This window comes from Ursus americanus, chromosome 26 (genome assembly GCF_024610735.1).
Source record: "Ursus americanus isolate L20-20 chromosome 26, mUrsAme1.1.p, whole genome shotgun sequence".
In the NCBI taxonomy this organism is placed as follows: domain Eukaryota; kingdom Metazoa; phylum Chordata; class Mammalia; order Carnivora; family Ursidae; genus Ursus; species Ursus americanus.
Window position 1 is genome coordinate 27,735,900 of NC_142152.1, and position 11,977 is coordinate 27,747,876.

Consider the following 11,977-nt stretch of genomic DNA (forward strand, 5'->3'; position numbering starts at 1 on the left):
AGAAATAGAAAAAGAAAAGTAAGGGGTGGTGACTTTTGGTGGTGGCAGGAATAGCAGCCTGATGATTTAAGAATGTGTGAGTGGCTGCTGGCGACAGGGATTGGCTGTGAGCTTTGAGCTCCTCTGGGTTTGTTGGCTGTGGGAGTCCTAATTATGAGCATAATAGATAAACTCATCATGGCCACAACAAGCTACTTAATCTGGTTCTGCTAATAATAGCCAATTAAGTTTGCATTATGAAATGAATTCTAGAATTGAAGGTAGGTGGACTTTTAATTATGTATTGTTTGAAAACATTAAAGATTTTGAATCAAAGGCTTGAAACATTATCTTTGGTATGTGGTAATAGTTCTGATCACACCAAAATTGTCTGCTGTACCTAAAATAGCAAATCAATGATAAATGGAGTCAAATTGTTATGTAATTTGGATTTGGGAGATTAGCATTATGTGTTTGTATTATTTCTTCCTCTAGACGTTCCATTAATTCTGGTTAATTTTAATCAATATGCCAAATGGCCTTTTATCTCTATTTTTTTCCCCAAAACTGATTCTAACTACCTAACATTTGTTTGAATTTGGATTTAATAAATGCCTTCTCCTCAACCCCTACAGCTAAGCTTTTGAACTAGTGGGTTGGTAATGAAGATATATAAAGAGAAAGAGGAAAGAAGAACATTGGAATCACATATATTAGGTCTGCAGTGTCTAAGATGTCTGCAGTGCTTTGATTTCGTTCTAGCTGCCTGTGGAAGTAGAGATGAATAAATAGCAAACAACTTAAATCATAGTCTAAGATCATAGGAGAAAGAGCCTCAGTTTTGCTGTGGACCCCTTACTATAAACACAATTTCCAACTAACAGAAGTAAAAGAACAACTGCTTTCTAAATTCACCTGTTGGGATCCCTCTCCTTACTTATTTGTGTTTGTTTGTTTGTTGGCTTTGTTCTGTTTTATTAGGTTCTATTTTTAGAGGCATATAGAGAAGAGTCAAGTGTGTTTTTCCGTAGACGTGTAATCGAATTTTTGTTGGGCAAATAGATTTAGGTGTGAACCAGAGTATCAGCCCACAGTACTGATTCTCAAACTCGCATGATCAGAATCTCCTGGAGAGCCTGTGAAGACAAGGAATACTGCTCTTCATTCCCACCATTTCTCATTCAGTATTCTTCGGGGAGTACCCAAGAATTTATATTTCTAACAAGTTCCTAGGTGATGTTGACGCTGCTGGGCCAGGGACCATACTTTGCACCACGGATCTATTAGCACTAATCAAACAGTGCATAGTATAACACACAAAGACATGGCCAATTTAGTCAGGACCTAAATAAAGTCTCATTGGATTCACTCTAAAAATATGACTCCACATGAAAAAGAAGCATGTTTACGGCTTCCCTCATCCACCACATCAGATTTTGTAACTTCCCCAGGAACCAGGCCGCACAAGAGAATGTATTCTACGCTAGTACCCAATTTCCATCCTTCTGTCTAAATTTCATTGACCTTGATGGTAATCATATACTTTATCTCCCACTTTTCCTTTATTATTATTATTACTAATATTATAGCTGCACCGTCGTGAGGAATAACCAAGGTAACGTTTTTTTATTAGGGTCTAGAAGGTAAACTTAGTGTTAGTGACCATGCATCTGTTCCTAAATGTCTAAATCTCAGGGTCACTGGATCAAATGAGACTCATCCTCTAACCCCAAAGGTGGTATTGATAACCCCAGTGTTGGGCATAACAAACTTTTATCATAGTTCTTAAAACCGCGTTTTGAAAGAAATCCCAGATTCCTGAACGAAGTTTTTGCAGACCCAGAGGTACAAATGATCCGAAAGGCCAGAGCTTGCTTAATAGGAGTCCAGACCAGGAATGCAGAGCCATAAATCCTTATGCCCCTGACAGCAACAGGGTCAGTGAGGAAGTTAGAGCTGATACATTAAACACCCAAGCAAAATGACAACACAACCCTTCATCTGGGGCAGATGGATACCAGGGTTTCTATGACTTTTTTTTTTTAAAGATTTTATTTATTTATTTGAGAGAGAGATAGAGAGAGAGAGCCTGAGGGGGGAAGGGTCAGAGGGATAAGCAGACTCTCTGCTGAGCAGGGAGCCCGATGCGATGCGGGACTGGATCCTGGGACTCCAGGATCATGATCTGAGCTGAAGGCAGTCGCTTAACCAACTGAGCCACCCAGGTGCCCGTGGGGTTTCTATGACTTTTATCACTTTAATCAATCAATCAAATCTGTTTCAGATATGTATGCACTCCTCATACATATAGATGTGAAATGCCTGGCCAGTCCATTCTTACTTTACTTTTAGAAAATTTCTCTAGCAAATGTTTTCTGGGGCGCCTGGGTGGCACAGCGGTTAAGTGTCTGCCTTCGGCTCAGGGCATGATCCCGGCGTTATGGGATCGAGCCCCACGTCAGGCTCCTCTGCTATGAGCCTGCTACTTCCTCTCCCACTCCCCCTGCTTGTGTTCCCTCTCTCGCTGGCTGTCTCTATCTCTGTTGAATAAATAAATAAAATCTTTAAAAAAAAAATGTTTTCTGCCTGTGCCAGCCATATGTTACTGGAAGGAGGTCTTCGTAGAACTTGGTCCTTCTGGAGATAGTAACCCCAAATGATGGATCATGGAGATTATGTAAAGTTAGAAAAGGAAGAGTCTGTAGAGATGAGCTAATCTAATTTTGTCATTTTACAGATGAATACATTTAGGTGGAGATGAGAGGAAGTCACGTGGCCTGTTAGTGACAGATGATACAGCAGTGTTGAATTGTGCTTCTCTGCATGGTACACTTTCTCTTACTCAATACACCTTCTTAAGGAAGTCAGTTCTAGAAGATGCCCGTTGAGATTAGCATTATTTTAAAGTCTGCAAATTGAAAATGGATCTATTGTTTTGTATATTGCATTGTGTATTATGGTTCTATTTCCCAGAGGAACAGATCCAACAGGATATATAGATACAGAGGTATAGATATAGATGTCTATATGGAGAGGTTTGTTTTAAGGAATTAGCCCACATGATTGTAGTGGCTGGCAAGTCCGAAATCTGTAGGGCAGAACTGAAGATTGGAAATTGAGAGAAGACTTGATATTGCAGTCTTGACTCTGAAACCTGTAGTGCAAGCCAGCAGCCTGGAAACTCAGGCCAGGTTTATAATTTGCAGTCTTGAAGCAGAATTGCTTCTGTATCCGGAAACCTCAATTTTTGCCCTTAAGACCTTCAATTGACTGGATGAGTTCCACCCACATTATAGAGGGCATTCTGCTTCACCGTAAGTTTACTGATTATAAATCTAGTCACATCTGCAATTACTTTCACAGCAACATCTAGACTATTACTTGACCCAACACCTGGGCATGACAGCCTAGCCAAGTGTGCACATAATATTAACCATCACCTGTTGGTTTATTTGTGATTCCTAAACACATGTTTCATTCAATTATCTACAAGACCAGAAAATCAGGTCTAAAGTAGTCTCCCCTACCCACAGAGGATACATCCAAGAATCCCAGTGGATGTTTAAATCCACAGATAGTACCAAACTCCATATACACTGTTTTTCCTATACATACGTACCTATGATAAAGTTTAATTGATAAATTATACATTATAAGAAATTAGAGTAATTATAGAGTAATTATAATAAATTAGATAAATTTATTTATCTAAATTTAGAATAATAAAATAAAGTAATTATAACAACATAGTGTAATAAAAGTTATGTGAATGTGGTCTCTCTCTCTCTCTCTCTCAAAATATCTTAGTGTACCGTACTCATCCTTCTTGTGATGATGTGAGATGATAAAATGTCTACGTGATGAGATGAAGTGAGACATATATGCATTGTGATATAGTGTTAGGCTACTATTGTCTTTCTGATGTATTGTCAGAAGGAGGAACATCTGCTTCCAGATGGCCCATGAAGAAAGTGAAACCACAGGTAAGTGGGGGCTACTGTACTTAGAAAGCACCAAGTTGACGCTACATCAAAAACTATGGATGTACTGTATGGTGACTAACATAACATAATAAAAAATTAAAAAAAAAAAAAAAAGAAGAAGAAAAGAAAGCACCAAGCTGAAAATTGCGTGAGTTAAACAAAGTTTCCCAGTGTGGCCTTAGCTGGTGTTGTACTCTCCATCAATGTGTTTCCTCTCTTTACTAATTTGCACCAATCCGAGTGAAGATAAGGGCTTGGTTAATTACCATTCTAAAGCCTCCATTCATATAAGGGGTCTTGATAGGGACAGTGGGGCTATCTAAATATTTTGGCATGTAAAAATACTTTATAAAGTATAAAATTTTCATCATTCATTTTTAGATGATCTTCGGGGGATGAAGTATTATCTAAGCGTTTCTTTTTTCTATCAGAAAGGCAACTAAAAGTTGATTCTTCAGACTTAAGGAGAAATTGACATTTGTCATCTGAGACCACAATAGAAGTCTAAAATGCTGGGCTTTTTCTCTGTAAGTTATGAAGAATATTACCTCAGCCTATGCTTATATTAAGATATGCTTTAAAAGGAAAGCGGTGCTAAAGTATTTCTGATGTTTGCACGGGCTCATGCATGTAGAGATTATTGTCACCTGTAGAGTTCTTGCCTTCCCTGGTATCCCCTTCCCATCGCTTCCTGACACTATCCCAACTGTCCCTCCACCCCCACTGCTTCCTTCAGAATTTACAACCATGAACTCTATGGGAATAGCATGCAATCTAGAAATTATGGAGAAATTGTTCCATCTATTCAATGGGAGCCTATTAAGCATTTAAAGAATGTTAAAGAACATTTTCTCAAGTAAACTTTCTAGTAATGATTGGTTTACTAGAGCTCACCAGTTTCTTTCTTATAAAAAAAACCTCAAATGTCTCTTCTAAATTCAGAAATCGTTACTGTTCTTTGGTTTAAAAATGTATGTAGATATAACCATACAAAAATCAATGTTTATTTCACTATATTGACATTTTGGGCTGGGGAGGGGGGAAGGTGCGTATTAGGAAATACATGTTAGTTCTGGAAATTATAGTCATAATTTACTCTAAGTTTAACACATTCAATACTAGATTTTAACTTTCCAGAATTTTAATTTTTTAATCACCCCAAATTTAGAATACAGGTTTTTGGGTTTGTTTTTTGTTTGTTTGTTGCTTTATTTTTAAAGTCTAACCAGACTGACCTGAAATGTTGAAATCTCACACTTCAGTCTTAGCACCTACTATCTCATTGCTTAGAAAATGCCTCCTTGTTGCTGAAACACTGTATCAAGTGTCATGACCGCGATAGGGACACCAATGACTGTACTTGCTACTAAATCTCATCTTACTTACTCCCTGACAGTATTCTGTTTGCTCAATTGCAGGATCTCATTGGGAAAGATGGGACATGCTAGGCACCGCTGTGTCACGCACTTGCTCAACAGTGAAACCTCAGAAAAGTCTTAAGAAGTTGAGAGAAAGAGCATCCTTTTATAGATTAAGAACTGAGTGTTAAATTATGTAAAGAACCCAGGGCCTGGCAGTTTGTAATATGCAAACACAGGATTTAAACCGCTTACTAGCTAGCTGTTTATATTTATTCATCCACTTAGAGCTCTGTCAGCACTAAATAAACTGTTCTATTTATCTGTTTATCCACAACTCCAAGTGCAGCCCATGGCACATAATAATTACTTGATGAATCTTGAGTGATCGAATGAATGAATGAATAAAGCTTTTTTTTTTTACCTGATTTCAAGTCTTTCACAGTAAATTTATAGAGATTTACAAAGTGCTAAACCTCAAACAGATAAGAACATTTATTTCCAGTTCCCCTATCCATCTTATTTCAAGGTTTCCTCTAGGGGTTCGTAGTTTTTTTTTACCTTTGACACCAGGTTAACACATAATTATCTTCTTATTGTGAAAAAATGGAAAGGTTATCATGACATTTGATGGAAAAAGTCAACTGAAATAATACATTCTGTGAAATACAACTGTCAGAGAGAAATCCAACACCGTTCTTTTATTTCTCTTTCAAACATATATACATTTAGTTACAGATAATTAACATTTATAAAAGCCATAAAAGCTCACCTGAAACCTTTGGCAGGTAATTAGTTGGATGAATTGATTAACGTGCATCTTAATCACTTATAATAGAGTGGCTTTGTGTGTGTACGTGTACCTGTTTTGCAACCCTGTGCAGAAAAACCGTCACAAGTTTAACGTTATGTCAGTCCAGCTTCTCAAAGAAAACCATAAAATCTTCCATAATTAAGACTCATTGCATAAACATCTTTTCAAACATAGTAAATTCGGGACATAAAATCTGAAGGCCTATGTGCTATTCGAATTCCAAGTTAATAGGGAGCATAAAATGATTGTACCCAAGAGCAAATACGTTAGATGATGCTACCAAAAATTAAGTGATATGTTACTTACCTTGTGTCATTTCCAGTGAGAATTTAAGAACCTATTATGTTTATATTCTATGGACTATAGAAGGCATATTTAAGAATCTATTATGCTTATATGCTACGGACTACTGAAGGCAGTTAAGATTATTTTTGAAAGTGGTTTAAGAAAAAAATTCTTTGAAAATTCTTGAACTTGGTTTTGGGCCTTTCCAGATATTTTCCTAGAACTTAAAAATATTTGAAGACTCCTTATAGATGAGTATATATAAAGTATTTCATGGGAAGCTAATTATTGAGCAGATTTTTAGGAAGCTAACATCAGGACATTCATAAAAATATTTTTAAAACCTGGCCCAAATGTTTTATTAAATCATTAATTAATGAGGGAAATACTAAGATGTCATAGCTGCTTTAGAGGGGAACCCAAAGAGCACAATTATATAGGCAGACAGAAATTGTGAGAGTGAATTGATGATTATATCCACAATTACGTCAATATCTATAGGACAATAATCAACAAATTCCATCAGACAGAATTCTTGCATTTCTTTGCATTGGAATTATCTGCATTATTATCAGATTCCTATGACTTGCAGAGTTGTAAATAGCTCAAAGACAACAAAAGATAAAATAGGCCATATGGTAAGCTTGACAGGATAGGACAGTCCGTGATGTTTTTGCCCATTTCAAAATCTTTTACAATATGCCCTGGTACTTGAACAACATATCTTGGGAAAGTTTTTTTTTTTTTTTTGGTAAACTATTAGTTGAGTCTCTGTGGGACATGGGGTGTCAGCTGTTATTAAGGCTGTAAAGAAGGCAATGAGGCTACTTTGCATGAGACAGGAGAAAGACTATGTCTGGCATCTGAAACAGAGTGTATGAGGTAGAAAGAAGGGGGGGAGTGTAAATGGGGGAAGGTCGTAAGCTCAATGGGCACCCCCTCACCAACTTTTCTGATGTCTGAGTTTCAACACACCAAGTAATGGCGATGCTTCATGTGATTGGATTTGTAGAAAGAACTGGTAAAAGAAGATTTCCTAGTTGTGGTGTTGTGGGAGAGGGTCAGTATGGGAGAGCTCAGAGACAGAGGAACAGAGAGAACTTTGAGGGAAGGACTGGCAAAAATCTGGAGGAAGTGTAAGGTTTACGAAGGGCATTGTGGAATCAGAGCTGTGAGGTAATCCTGCTGATATCCAAAGGACAAGAGAGGTGTCAGTTTACATTTGGATTAGACATAAAATGTTATAATCCATACGTATCACAAAAGTTATTTGAGTGACAAAAGCACGCATGCTTTTTATAGTTTTGAAGGGGTTGCATGGAAAGCAGCTCCTTTATTTTTTGTAGGTGGTTTGTTTGTTACACACGAGGCCCTCAGTGAATGCGAATGTTCTCGCTGGCATCTCCATTTTCTACCTTGAAGCTTTCACTGTGACAATTTCAGGGCCCTTGAAATGCCCTACCTTCTCCTCTCTGCTTATCCAGAATCTTTCAATCAAATTCTGGAAGCACCATGGAAGCCACCTTGGTGGATATTAATCTTTCATTCATCTGAAGACTTGTTGCCTTTAGAACAGTACATCTAACGGTACCGTTGTGCTTGTCCCAGTTAGACCATAAGCTCCTAGAAGGCACAGAAGTACATGTAATATTATTTTCATTCTTCAGTAATATTTGTTCATTTAGGGGGTGTGCGTCCTAATTAATGGACTCTAAAGGAAATGATAGTCATGGCTAAACAAATATGTTTTCCTTAATCATTAATATGTCAAAATAAAGAGTTTGTTTCCATGAATTTGCATCATAATCAGGTTAACATTTATTAAACTTATTTGTTATGTGATGCTTATATACTAGACATTGTCATATTCATTATCTCACTTGATTCTGTTTCTTTCCCTGGAAGTACAAGTTTCAAGAGGTGAAAATAGATGCAAAGTTAAAATAGCCTGTAAGAGGTCATGCAGTTGTTGAGTGCCAGTGTCAGAAGTAGTAACACCTCTGATTTCTGTTCCCTCCCAGCTATGTTTGGACTAAGTTTGAATACATCAGCGGCAATCTCCGGGCAGGGTGGATTGTGTATCTACCAGACGATCAGCCACCATAACAGACACCTTTGTATCTTTCTATGTCCTTCCTTTTATTCAATATGCCTCTTTCTTTTCCCTTCACCCACAAGATAATGTGAATGAAAACAAAAGCAGGATTCTAATGATAAACTCTATATTTGACCTTAAACAGATCAATTATCTTGTGTGGTGTTATCTGGAGAGTCTCAGCATCCTTAGCTGGATCAGGATGTTGTTGATAAAACATACCTCAGGAGTGTGTTAATAATCAACAGATGCATAGAAATCCAATGCATTATTTTTATTTTCTCATTTTCACTTTCCTTTCTCCTTTGCTGCTGTTTATGGCTGGGTCTTCCAATGCCACTGAAGTGGATTACCTAACTCTCTGCTGCCACTTAGGATTTAAATAGTTTAGATGATGATCTAAATTAGCCTTTGGACTGTCTCCATCCCTAGAAAGTGTTGAGTGTCTCCTCTAATTGTTGCATTTCACAGGATGTATTCTTTGAGTTGACTTCTTCCATCGATTGTCATGATAACCTTCTCATTCTTCACAATGAGGAGATAATTATGTGTTAACCTGGTGTCTTAGGTAAAATGCTGCCAACTTTTAGACAGAAGCTTGCTATAGGATGTAGAGGAAACTGAAAATTAATGTTCTTATCAGTTTGAGGTTTAACACTTTGTAGATCTTCAAGAAGTTACCTTGAAAAGGCAGAAGGATTCAAAGCACTGAACCAAAGTCACTTCAAACGCAGATATTTGAATTTATTTTTTAAAACAGAAACCGGTTTATTTACACAGAAGCATTTTGCCTATAGTGAGTAGTTGTTTTGATACATCTATCAAATCATGTAAGCCATTGTTCTAAAATTCAAAACAAATCAGGGCAGTAGACCCATAACCTATGACGTAAGTCCAATCTGAGTCTGATCGCTGGCCCTGCCGACTGTAAGCCCTGTGGTTGGGGGAAAGTTAGCTTAACCTTTTGGGCCTCAGTTTGCTCATCTGTAAAAATGAATAACACCACTAACTATTAGATTTCAGCTCTAAATTCCCAGGCTGCAACAGAGCAGGTTTTCCATGCCCTCAACTGTGAGTAGTTTGACATCTGAGGTTGTCAAAGCCAGAGCTTTGAAATCTCAGTCTGTGTGACTTCACCCTCACTTGGGGTGAGTGTTCCTTCTTCTTCAAACGTCCCTTGGGTTCCTCATCTACCCTCTGCTTGACAAATTTTCTTTTCTTTTCTTTCTTATTCTAATTACCTTTTTGTTCTCCTTGGAATGCTATTCTACCCCCACATTAAGGCTCCTTTTTTTTAGTTAACGCTTTCCTCTATTATTATCTAAAGGAGTTCAAATTCTTGCTCTCTGTAAGCATATTTGTGTATATGTGTGTTTGACTCTAAGAAATGTCCTTTTGCTTTATATTGTTGATGCCCAAATATACAGATCTACTCAAAATATTTCTTTTGATCTCTTTTTTTTTTTTAATAATGATTTTTATTATATTATGTTAGTCACCATACAGTACATCCCCGGTTTTCGATGTAAGGCTCGATGATTCATTAGTTGTGTATAACACCCAGTGCACCATGCAGTATGTGCCCTCCTTACTACCCATCACCGGTCTATCCCATTCCCCCACCCCCCTCCCCTCTGTAGCCCTCAGTTTGTTTCTCATAGTCCATAGTCTCTCATGTTTCATTCCCCCTTCTGATTACCCCCCCTTTCTTTATCACTTTCTTCCCCTACTGATCATTCTAGTTCTTATGTTCCATAGATGAGAGAAATCATATGATAGTTGTCTTTCTCTGCTTGACTTATTTCACTAAGCATTATCTCCTCCAGTGCTGTCCATGTTGTAGCAAATGTTGAGAACTCATTCTTTCTGATTGCTGAGTAATATTCCATTGTATATATGGACCACAACTTCTTAATCCAGTCATCTGTTGCAGGGCATCTCGGCTCCTTCCACGATTTAGCTATTGTGGACATTGCTGCTATGAACATTGGGGTGCATATGGCCCTTCTCTTCACTACGTCTGTATCTTTGGGGTAAACACCCAGTAGTGCAATGGCTGGATCATAGGGTAGCTCCATTTTTAACTTTTTAAGGGACCTCCACACTGTTTTCCAGAGTGGCTGTACCAACTTGCATTCCCACCAACAATGTAGGAGGGATCCCCTTTCTCCACATCCTCTCCAACAATTGTTGTTTCTTGCCTTGTCTATTTTTGCCATTCTAACTGGCGTAAGGTGGTATCTCAGTGTGGTTTTGATTTGAATTTCCTTGATGGCTAATGATTTTGAACATTTTTTCATGTGTCTGTTAGCCATTTGTATGTCTTCATTGGATCTTTTGATCTCTTAAAGCAGTGGTAGATTCATTACAAAGTATGGTGAGTGTATTAGTTTTCTATTGATGCATGACAAATTACCAAAAATTTAGTAGCATAAAACAACAGATATATATATTATCTTACCATCTCTATGAGTCAGAAATCCAGGCATAGTTTGGCTGGGTTCTCTACAAGGCTGCAATCAAGGTGTCTGCCAAGACCGGATTCTCATCTGAAGTTTTCCTAGATCATGTGAGAATAATCTGCTTCCAAGTTCATGTGGTCACTGGCAGAATTCAGTTTTTTGTAGGCCGCTGAATTGAGAGCCTAAGTTTCTTTCTGGTGGTGGGCCAGAAGCCACCCTCAGCCCCTTACCACCTGGTCCTATCTACAGGGTTGCTCACAATGTGACAACTTGCTTCTTTAAGACCAGGAATGGAGACCATCTCCTAGCAAGACAGAGGTTAGTCTTATGTAACATAATCCTGTCGGCCTAATCTCACACATCCAGTTACCTTGACCATATTCTATTGGTAAGAAGCAAGTCAGAGATCTTGCCCACACTCAAGGGGAAGGTGTTATAAAAGAATACCAGGAAGCTAGAGTCTGTCCACCACAGTGAATAAAAGTAGGACATCTCAACAGTTAAAGGTTATTCACCGTATTTATTTTTCATCGATCAGTGAAGGCCAGATTATTGATACTCTTGTAAATTGCATGAAATAGCATGAACTATATTAAAAAGACAATGACATGCCATTCAAGGTGTTAAGTAGCAAGATATCAACATGGCCTGCATCTTAGGGGGATTGCTGATTACTACCGAAGAAGAAGTTGGAGGAGGACAAGACTGGCAATAGAAAAATCAGTTATGATGCCCATCAAACCATATAAAAGGCAGTGTCACATCGGATTAGGGAGTGGTTACATAACTGACAAACAGCAGGTGGAGGTGAGATGCTGTTCTGAAAATAGAATTGACAGAGCTTAGTAAAGTAAAAAGAATTTTGAAAATGACTTACCTAGAATGGAAGTTGATGATGCTCATTTACTGAGATTGAAATCACTAAAAGGGGATTGGGTTAGTTCCCAATGGGGCAAGACATCACCCCGTAGAAGGGTAAGTGAAGGCTTGGGATTCAAAGT

The 11,977-nt window shown here is 37.9% G+C and overlaps 1 long non-coding RNA gene across 1 annotated transcript; it reads left to right on the forward strand.

Moving 5' to 3' along the window:
• Window positions 1–159: 159 nt before the first annotated feature.
• On the forward strand, window positions 160–5,890 carry LOC148107709 (uncharacterized). The gene is made up of 5 exons (XR_015721724.1): window positions 160–260; window positions 2,717–2,805; window positions 3,787–3,962; window positions 4,344–4,489; window positions 5,381–5,890. It is a non-coding gene; the product is annotated as an uncharacterized LOC148107709 (long non-coding RNA).
• Window positions 5,891–11,977: the final 6,087 nt, after the last annotated feature.